The sequence below is a fragment of the Callospermophilus lateralis genome, chromosome 17 (genome assembly GCF_048772815.1).
Source record: "Callospermophilus lateralis isolate mCalLat2 chromosome 17, mCalLat2.hap1, whole genome shotgun sequence".
Taxonomy (NCBI): domain Eukaryota; kingdom Metazoa; phylum Chordata; class Mammalia; order Rodentia; family Sciuridae; genus Callospermophilus; species Callospermophilus lateralis.
In genome coordinates this window covers 62,270,822-62,282,541 of record NC_135321.1, presented here as the reverse complement: position 1 = coordinate 62,282,541, position 11,720 = coordinate 62,270,822, and positions in this window count along the sequence as shown.

The window sequence follows — 11,720 nt, the reverse complement described above, 5'->3', positions numbered from 1 at the left end:
GTTAATTTTAGTCCGAGATAGAGCATTTCTAACCCTCATTGTGAGGCTTCCTACTGTCTTCTGAGCTATCATTTCAAAACAACCCAAACCCAGTGTATGAGAACTAGCACCAAGGTGGCATGAAATCAGAAAGAGACATAGATTGATCCAGGATTGCAGAGTGCATTTTATTGGGAATTTCTGACAAAACTGTGGTCCTGGATGGCAGCAAGATTGGTTGTATTCCCACAATTTGGGTGTGAAGTAGAGGTGTATATAGGGTTTGGTACAAAAGTGAATGTTTTAGCAGAAATGTAGGTTTGTCAGAGCCAGGCATATTCCTGGAGCAAGGGTCTGGTTGTAAAGCTCTATGTATCATTCTGATGGTTTTGTCTACTTATACTATGCTGGGAACCTCTACAGGAGTAACTAACAAGGGCTATCCTGGGGAATCATGGCAGTTAGGACTCAAGGTGACTGCAGTCATGTCAAGCTAAGTGTAAATGTTTCACCTTTCATGGCTGGCTCTTACAATCTCATGTGCCTCTCTTTTGTGATGTCACCTGAGCCTTTGAGAGGTTTTAGCATTATGTAAATAGCATGCTACAAGGCCATCTGACCAGCTTGTAAGCAAAGCTGATAGCAGCAGTAGAAGCACATGCACAAAATGAAACAGAAGAAATATTGAAATAGTAACAACCTGGGTTTTGTCCCCTAGGAGTCCCAGGAACCAAATAAATGACTTATCATCTCTCTTCCAGAGGGAACAGAATCAGACAAGGCCTTAATTTGGGCTTTCATGTGGGATGTGAGGTGCTTGACATCAGGGGAGCAAAAACTCTTTGTTTTGATAAAAGCATAGGTACCAAAGAAGAAAGCAAGAACAGCGAAAGACTGCAAATATAGATGAAAAAGTAAATGCTGAATAAGGACTTGCAAAGGTAAATCTGCCATCCAGCAAGATGGCACTGATGGGCTTGGCACAGTGGTGCACACCTGTGATCCTAACAGCTCAGGAGGCTGAGGTAGGAGGACCACAAGTTCAAAGCCAGCCTCAGCAACAGGCGAGGTGCTAAGCAACTCAATGAAACACTGTCTCTAAATAGAATTCACAATAGGGCTGGGGATGTGGCTCAATGGTTGAGTGCCCCTGAGTTTAATTCCCAGTATCAAAAATAAAAAAATGAATAAATAAAATAAAAAGATGGCTCTGGTGGTATCATCTCAGTTACACATCATAGCAGCAGCAACTGGAGCTAATGTTGACCAACAGGCAGGGTCTGTGAGTGATTACTAAATCTGAAATTGAATGGCATGCCAGACCAGGAGATCAACTGTAGTGCCCCAAGGTATTTTAAATTTTTTTAAGTCCACTCAGGGGAATGAACTGTGACCACAAGTCCAAAATCCAACAGAACCAACAGGGAACAAGTTAGGAAGGCTGGTGGCTTTTGACATTCTTGCAAGAAATTGCTAACCCATCCCCAGGTAAACAAGTCCCTTGAACTCCAATTGAATTGTCCTCTATCCTGGATTTAATGAATGCAGTATGTAAAACACCAGCTCTGCCTGGGTATCCACTCTAGCAGTATAACATTGGGATGCACAGCTTCGACATGCACAGCTTGTAACAGGGGCCAGAGCACCCAGGTGTTCATAAGGGGATGACATACCAGCCTTTTGAGTTCTTAAATTTATTTACACGTCTCCAAAGACTCTAGCCCAGATGGCCAGGGTGGGTTTGCTTAGTATGGCCCATATCTATTACTTTAATTAGCCCTTTTCTCTCTCCACCAACCCTTCTTCCTCCCTGAGGGTTACATGAAAGATGAAAGTGCCATGACATATCATGTGCTTAGTTTCATAGGTGAATGAGGGGCCAAAACTCCAAACCTTAATTCTTATGTGCTGGCAAAAGATAGAGTCAGACATGAAAAGCCAAGCAAGAGAATTTGATTATAAATGAAAGTAAGTGTCAAACAGGGCACTAGTAGGTCATCCCTGAGCAGAGAATGACACAAGGAACTTAATGGCAAACTTATGTTTACCATGAGAACTGGGATCCACTTTCTGCACTCTTCACCAATCAGATATTTAACTTCTCCTTCATTTTGGGTGGGGGAATTTTTTGACCCTAATTGGTACTTTCCAGAACTGTCACAGACAACAATCCCATGGGGTGGGGGGTGGGGGGCTTCATCTACAAATCAATCCAATGTTAATGTGGGTGCTGGGGTCAATAATCTGGCAAAATTTATCTTAGTGCACTTGCTCTGCTAATGAAATTTCCCTTCTGAAATACATGGAGAAATCTATGACCATTAACCCCAGCCTTACAATGATCCCAGTAGACCCTGTCAGGAGTTAGTTCCATTGATTTTTCTTCCTGATATTTTTCTTAACTGGCTCCATTTATTTCTGCCTGTTTATTCTCAGGTTGTTTTGTACAAATTACTTAATTATTTATTAAAGGCAATTCAAAGAAACCCTGTACCCCTGCTACATTATTGGACTTCTACCTAACACTTAGGGATGCTCGTGAAAAGCATGGTCTACAAATGGGTATCCTAGTCACTGTCAAGCCAGTATGGATATCCATATATTACATCAACTTCTCAAGACCTTTGCTAGTGATGGTTTGATTAACTCTCTTACTAGAGAAACCTTGAAAAAATTCATCAGCTCCTAAGGCATATTTATGTCATTTACTGTTTGTCAAAGTGTCAGTATAATCAATATACCAGTCCCACACTGGTTGCAAAGCTCACTGTTTCTGTTCCTGTCTGTACTTGGGTGAAAAGATGGTTTGAGGGTAGGAGTATACCTGCCAGTGGGTCATAGCCACCTCTTCAGCTGTGTTCCATCCTACTTTAGCACTTTGATATAAACTTTCTATGTACCACAGTACCAGGCCCACTGCCTATATTGGGGCCAGGATGCACACCTTAATCAAAGCATTTGTCTCCATATTTCCAGGGATAAATATCTGAATATGAGTAGGTTCATGATATACAGTGAACTATATACCTTTCATGTAGCTCTTTCCAAATTTGTTGCCCACTCATGGCTCCCCAAAGAGGATTTACTAGTATAAAACTCTTCCATTTACCTTCATTCCATCCACAATGTAAAGGCTCAGTACACTGCCCCATTGGGCCACACAAATAAATAAAATTATGTATTTTAAATAGGTACAGTATGCACAGTTTACTGTAATTGTACTTTAATAAATCTGTTAAAATAGAATTAAATAAATAAGATAGTATACAGAATGGAAGAAAATATATTTGCAATTTATATTTGATAAATGATGGGTACAACTAAATATCAAAGAAGCAACTTAGTCTGAAAAATAAATTGAACAAAAATTTTTCCAGAGAAGATGTTCAACTGCCAATAAACACAAGAAAACATTAGTAGTCATTAGGGAAAAGCAAATCAAAAACTCAGGGTACATGGCTATTGTAAACTATGTGGAAAATTAAAAATCATGGTAGGACTTAAGTTGTGGCTCAGTGGTAGAGTGCTCACCTAGCATGCAGGAGGCACTGGGTTCAAGCCTCAGCACCACATAAATGTAAAATAAAGATATTGTGTCCACCTAAAATTTAAGAATAAATATTTTTTAAAAATCATGGTAATATGGAAAAATGGGATCCTGTTGTTTTCTGCTGAAAATGGAAATTGTGTAACTACCCTGCAAAATATTAAGCATAAAATTATCATGTTATCCAGCAAATCCACTTCTAGGCATTTACCCAAGAACACTGAGCTCAGTGACTCTCACACACCAGTGTTCATAATAGCATTATTCATATTAGCCAGAAGATGAAAATAACCCAAATGTCCCCAGATAGGTGGATGAATAAGCAATATGTTTTATATACACGTAATGTATCATTCAGCTGTGAAAAGGAATGAAGTTTGGATGTACGCAGAACATTAATGAACTTAAAAACATAATGTTAAGTGCTAACTATGCATAGAAAGACAAGTATTAAACAATTCTACTTAAAGGAGATATGTAGAATAGAAAATTTCATAAATACATAAACTACAACAGAAATTGGCAGAAGTTCAAGGAGAGGAGGGATGTGGATGAATTTTTTTAATTGTATAGAATCTTTGCTTAAAAAATGAAAAAAAAATTAGGAATGGTTAATACTGAGTATTGTTCAGCACTGTGAAATCAATTAATGTGACAGAATTGTATACTTAAAATCATTAAAATAGCATTTTATTTTATGTGTATTTTTCAACAAAACTCCCATTATGATATGTTTTTAGTATCAAAACACCATCAATTCAATATCATTTAAGGTTATTAAGTATTTTTCTTAACTCCTTTCCTTTATAAACATGGTGATTGTCATTCTTCTCTGACCTCTCTTTTCTTCCTCACCCCCAGTTTTTTTAATGATGAATTTTCCTATTCTAAGTAAGCACAAGCTGCCCCAAGACCTAATGGTATTTCATAACGAAAAATCTGAAAGAAGAAATTTCAAAGCAGACCCTTCTGAATAGGTTGAAAGGGCACCAGTTTTGAGTGTCACAAACTATTTCAACCTAAGTGTGTACTTAATGGTAATCCCACAGTTCTCTGCAGAAACCTGAGCCTCCGCATGCTTGCCTCCAAGAACCATAGATTAACACAAGGCAGTGAGTTGCATAACAAGGTATGGTATGGCACCCATTTTTTTAACTTGTTATGCAACTCACTGATCATATGACCTTGGGAAGGTCCTCTAACATCAAGGCACTTGGGTCTCACCTGATGAGATGTGCCATGACCTAAGGAACTGAGGGCATCTTGATGCAATTTCAGTTGCTTTAGAATATACCAGTGAATAGCTGTGCTGTCATTTTTTCATTGTAATGAGTTATATTGCTTGGGTTAGTCAATTTTTTATCACTGTGATCCAAATACCTGACAAGAACAACTTCAGGAGGAAAAGTTTTTTTGTTTGGGGGGGATCATAGTTACAGGGGTTCAATTTTTGGTCAGCTGACTCTATTGCTGTGGACCCAAAGTGAAGAGCATAACAGATAAAAACTTCTCAGCTCATGGCAGCCATGAAGGAGAGAGAGAGAGAGAGAAAGGGTAGTGGATAGAAAACAAAGAACAAACAGCCATGGACAAAATACAACTCTAAGGATGCGCCCAGTGATCAGTGACCTACTTCCTTTGGCCACATTTGACCTGTCTATAGTTACCCCAGTAATTCAATCAAATTATTATTCCATCAAGTGGATCAACTCATTGATTATGGTCCTGCTCTCATAATCAAATGATTTCACTTCTGGACAGTCCTGAATTAACACAGGAGGTTTTCAGGTGACACCTCATATCCAAATCACAATATTACCAATAGATGGGGCTGGAGTTGTAGCTCAGTGGTACAGTGCTTGCCTAGCATGTGTGGGGCACTGGGTTCAATTCTTAGTGCAGTATATAAATAAAGGTTTATCAACAACTAAAAATAATTCAAATAATATTACTATTAGAAATATTTATGTTACAGGTCTTCTTTCCTTATTACAGAAGCCCACTTAGAAATAGACCCTGATGCTAAGCAGGTTTGGGCAAGTTATGTGCTTCTAATTTGTGGATCTCTCTCCCTCCAACCCCCTTTCTCTATTATATGTTTGCTGTAAGATGTTTCACTCAAAGTAAATCTAAAGTATTTGTTTCCTCACAGTGAGCACTGTGTTTCAGCAAGACAGGTTCATTTTCTTGGACTTTGTACTCATTTAATTTGCTTTGCCTTTAGTCTCAGTGAAATAAATTGCAGCAGAGTTGACCCAATCCTTCTTGTGTTCACTTAACAAGCATACACTGGGCAGCTGCTAGATACGAAAAATTGCTATGGTACGTACACAGATTAGTTAAATTTACAAACAACATTAATTTTTAAAAATGCTGTATAACTCCCAACACATTATCTAGGAGAAAACTCAGGCACATATAGAGAAAACTCAAGCAGGCCAATGATTATGAGGGACTTAAAGGATTTTTCAGGAGTTCGTGGAACATGAAGAAGGAGATTGCTTTTCAGAGTCCTTAGAAGTGATTTTCTAAAGTCACTATATAAATGTTGTGAGAGTACTATCAAATATGGACTAAGGTAAGCTCACTTAGTTACATCCTATACTTATATACAGTAAGCAATTATGTAGTGCATAGTATTTCTTATACAGGAGTTTCTATTTTTTTAATCACCATTTAGCTCACTAAGTGAAACTTGAAAGCAGCTTTTGGTACAAGAGCAGCCAGATTCATGGCATAATTATCATCACTGGGGGTGTGTGGCTTTTATCCCTTTAGTGGGCTTGTCTTGATGCCTCAGAGAAGGCAAAAGAGCTCTGCATCCTTCCTTCAGTCTCAATGCTGAGATCCCTAACAATTCTAGAGCAGGGTAAAAGAGAAGATTTTCTAAAAAGAACAATTCACTAACACAGAAATGTTAATTTAAGATAAAGTAATGGTCTTTCAAATTTACAACTACACCCAATATTTATAAATAAAAGTCAATAAAAATAATACAACATATTTTATCTTAGCTGGGGCATTTAAGTAGAGCAAAATCTAACATGAGCTTATACAAGCTACTATAAAGAATTTAAATATCAAAATTGACTTCCTTTTAAATCCTATTCAAATTATCAGTGCTGAAGGCAAACCTACACAGAAACCACCATTGTGGTTCAGTTAACCATTGCTTCACAAGAATCCATCTCAAAACATAGTGACTTCAAACACTACTATTTTAATGCTTGAGATTCTCTGGTTTGATTGTGGTTTATTCAGCTAGTATTGCCATTCAGGGAGTTACATTTAGCTGATGAATTGACTTAACCAAGAATGTTTAAAATGGTTTCCCCCACATATCAGGGTTCTCAAAAGGGTACTGGAAGGTTGATGCCTGTGCTTCCTATGCTCACTCATCCTCCACTAGGCTAGACTGAGCTTCAGTGGATGATAGGTGTATTCTGAGAGAGCAAGCCCAATGTGTAAACTCTTTTGTAGCCTCTCTTATATTACAAGCTATGATGGACCATTGACCAAATCAAATCATGGGGCCAAATTGGAAATCATTGTTAGGAAACCACCTAAAGGTGTATTTACTGGAGAGTGTAATTCATTGGGATGTCATCATTGTATAGCCCATCACAATCTCCTTATATGTGCAAGATACCCACAAGAGGATAAGGGTCATGTCATGCTTCCTTCTTGTTTTTAGACATTTTTAAGGGGGTTGAAACACTAACAGCATATCAAACCATAACCTTAATGTTCTACCTCTGTTTACTTTGGAAACTTCAGTAGCTTCTTCTTTAATGTGGTCTTTCTGAGCCATTTTCTTTACTTTTGTTCTGGGAACTAGGTAGTCTCCATCTTCAGAACTACTTCTCTTCCTTGTTCCTGTTATGACTCTAGGTAAGCTGGACACTTCTCTTTCCTGTTTTTTTTTTCCTCTTTGTTGCCAGTTGTATTTGGAGTTCAGATGTTTCAACTTCAGAGTCCTTGGACATGAATCCTTGATCTTTCATTTTACACATGATTATGTTGCTTGTGTCTGTATTTAACTCTTTGATCTGGACATTGTCTTCCTTCTTTTTCTTTTTAGATGTTTATGGACCTTTATTTCACTCATTTATTTATATGTGATGCTGAGAATTGAACCCAGTGCCTCACACATGCTAGGCAAGTGCTCTACCACTGAGCCACAACCCCAGCCCTTGTCTTTCTCTTTCATTCAACCTTGCTTCTTTTGTTTTCTTCTAAACAAGTTATCATTAATGTTAGTTTAGTTTAACCTATTTCAATATTAAATAAACAGCAGCACTTTGGTTGGAATAGGCTTGATTTTCACTGTTTTGGCAAGTATACAAGGTTTTCTTGGTGCTGCTTTGGTTAGGATGTTGAGAAACTGAAATGATTGCAAAAAATTCTCCTACTTGTGATCTTGTTACATCTTTTGATTTTTTTTCTCTCCTTAGGATCTGGAGGCACCACAATAATTTTTGCTGCTTGTTCTTTTGATTTGAATTCCACAAAGTCCAATTACTTTGCATCTCCAGTAGATTTATAATGTGGGATACTTACATAAATCATATTGCCACATTTACCAAATACTCTATCATTCTAGCTGTGATTAGCCATTTGGGAAGTAAATCTTGTAATAAATTAGAAGTAACTTTTGTATGTAAGGTTTTACTAGCTGTAGCCTAAGATTTTCATAATTTCTATAACTTACTTAGAATGTCAATAATTTTAAATTTAGTACAAAAAAGCAAATAAAATGAAAAGAAAAAACAATATAATAAATAGATCTCTAGACAGGCTAACAAACTAAATAAGTACAACTCAAGAATAACAAAAAATTAAGGAAGCATCATTAATACTGAATCCTATGGACATCAACCAGATAATAAAGGAACAGTCTGAACAACCCTTTGCCCACAAATTTAATGAACAACACAAAGTGGACTAGTTTCTTGAAAGACAAATCTGCCAAAATTCACACAAAAGAATAGACAATCTGAACAGAATTATGACTATTGAAGAAATTGAATCGATACATTAAAAACCTTACAAAGCCAGGCACAATGGTACATGCATGTAATCCCAGCAGCTTGGGAGGCTGAAGCAGGAGGATCTTAGGTTCAAAGCCAATCTCAGCAAAAGTGAGGCACTAAGAAACTCAGTGAGACCCTGTCTCTAAATTAAATACAAAATAGGGCTGGGGATGTGGGTCAGTGGCTGAGTGTCCCTGAGTTCAATTCCCAGTACCAAAATAAATAATCTTCTAAAACAGAAATACTCAGGCCCAGATAGTTTTCTGGTTAATCCTAACAAAAAAAAATTAAGGAATAAATTCTCTATAATCTCTTTCAGAAAGTAGAAGCACATGAACAATATTTTAACTCATTCTATTGGGTCTGTATTACTCAAATGACAAAATGAGACAGAAATAGTATAAAATACTACAGACCAATATCTTTCAAAAAGAGATGCAAAAGGATTAAAATATAGACAAACATTCTTCAACAATTAATATAAAGAATTATATAGTAAAACCAACTGGGATTTATCTCTGTGTCAACCCTCATAAATTAATTAATTAATGTAATCTCATTTTAAAAGACTGAAGATGGAAAATTATATAGATTTGGAAGGGAGAAATTAAACTATCTTTGCAGGTACCAGGATTGTCTAGGTAGAAAATTAAACACAATCAATAAGAAAACACATTGGATGAATAAGTAATTACACAAAGTTGCAAGAGAGAAGATTAATGTAGAAAAATCTGTCTCTTCATCACATGCCAGCAATGAATAAGTAGAAGACAATTTTTTAATTATTATTTTTATTATCCTCCAAATTAAATATTCAGAAAGAAAACTAACAAAATATTTATAGGACCAATATGAGGAAAACTTTGAAGCTGTGATAGAATAAATCAAGGAAGATCTAAATGAATGGGAAGGTATTTGACAACATGGATAGAAAAACTGAACATTATTAAGATGTCACTTCTTCCCAATTTGCTCTCTATATTAAATGTGATCCAAACAAACTTCCAACAAGTTCATTTGTGAAGATAAAAAAAACAATTTTAAAGTTTATAAGGAGAGACAAAAATCTCGGAAGAGTTAAAACAATACTGGGGATAAACAAAGCTGGAGGGTGGACAGTACTTGACTTCAAGACCTACTGTGGAGCAATGGTTATCAGGACAGTGGGATAATGGAGAAAGAATAGACAAATAGGTGAGTGAGCAGATTGGAGAGACCAGAAACAGATCCGATCCACATCAGTCCAGTTAATTGATGTATATTCAAGGAGCAAAGGCAACACAGCAGCATGGAGCAGAGATCCTTCCAACAAGTGGTGCTGCATGACCTGGACATCCCCATCACCACGGCTACTGACACACGTGGAAGGAGAGATCAGAGAGAAAGGAGGGAGAAGGGGGAAGAAACACTTGTAAAATAAGGGCTGGAAACTTATCAAATTTATACACACACACACACACACACACACACAACCCCACATATATATGTTTGTGTGTGTGTGTGTGTGTGTGTGTGTGTGTCCTCTAGATTCAATGCTTTGCCTTTGTAAAATAAAAACAAATAGATTCATTCCTAAGCACATCACAAACTGTGAAAAGGCAAAATCTCTCTTTAGATATCTCTTAGAAGCAGCAGAGGAAAACTTCTGGACCACAGTAAGGTTATCAGTTGACTCCCAATCAGAAACAATGGAAGGAGGTAGTGGGGTGGCATAATCAAAGGAAGCCAGGAAGGATCACCTTGAGATTCCATAACCAGAAAATATGTCCTTTAATAATGAAGAAAAATAAAGATACTCTCAAATAAAGAGAGCATGAAAAAAATTTGCTGCCAGCAAAATAAATCCTCTAGATGAAGATAATAAAATAAATTTGAAAATTTTTATTTAAAATTTATATAACTAAATAAAAATAGAAATGATTTTAATTCTATGTTGAGTTGATACAAGGCAAGAATATATTATATGGAAAAGTTGGAATTTAAAAGAGAGGTGATCCTGAAAATAATAATCCCTGAGATATAAAAATTACAGAGATAAAACAAATTTCCAAAAGCCATGAAATTAATGGAGCTCAAGCAGAGATCTACAAGGAAGTGGGTCATGTCTGGGTTCTGGGGGGAAAGAATATGGAATGGACAAAAGGCTCCTCTGACAGGGTGAGTAGGTGAAGTTGAAAGGAAAGATCTAGAAGGCACAGGAGGGTGGAGGAAATGCTTGGCCAGAGGGTGGGGCAGAGGTGTGGTGCTGCCTCTTCTTCTTGCTACTCCCCTTCTCTCAGGATCCCTTTGTGATGAGAAGGCACAGCCCTGTGACACAGGCCAGGGCACTACTCCTTACTGCTGAAGCAAACTCTCAGGGCTCATTTGTCCAAACAGGACAGTGTGATTCAGATGATGGAGAATCCTTTCTTTCCTCTGAATAGCATTAGTGCCTCATGGATGAACTCCAGATTCACCCCCTGGGAAATGGATATGATCCTTGCCTTTGTGTGTGGACTGGGGCTCTTTCTTCTCTTATTGCCCTTCCTCCAGAGTGATCCATTCTTCCCACCACCAAGGAAAAAGAAAAAACTCAAGAAGGTAAGAAACCCTCAGACCAGACTCAACAAAAACTAGATTCTGTTTTGTCTACTCTTCTTTCCATTTTTTCCAAAATAAATAGATGCACTTCAAAAAAGATAAAACTCAGGACAGAACAGATCATCATTCTGGGACAGATGGTTCAGGTCAGAGAAAGACTCTCCCTAGATATAAGCAAAAATAACCAACATGATTTCAGCCCCATAATGAAAATACAAATAACCAGGATGGAAGCAGACCTCAAATGAATCAGAAAGCTGTCCTGTATGCTGAAGCACAGTCAATCCATCAGGCACTGGGAGGGCTCATTTTCTAGGTACAAAAATGACCCATGGGTTACAGAAGGAGTCTGAGTTCTATAGTTTACAATGAGGGTGAATTAATCACTGGAAACTGTGAATGGCCCTTCAGACAGTCATGGAATTAGTTGTGCAGGTTAAAATTTTAACTCGGGAAGGCAGGTGTAAAAAGTTTGAAACCCTTTGTTACTGGCAGACACAGGAGTTCATATCCTTCCCATTGCTGTTCTTTTTCCTGTGAGATTCATTGATTCCCAGATAGCTATTTACTGTGCCTCCTCT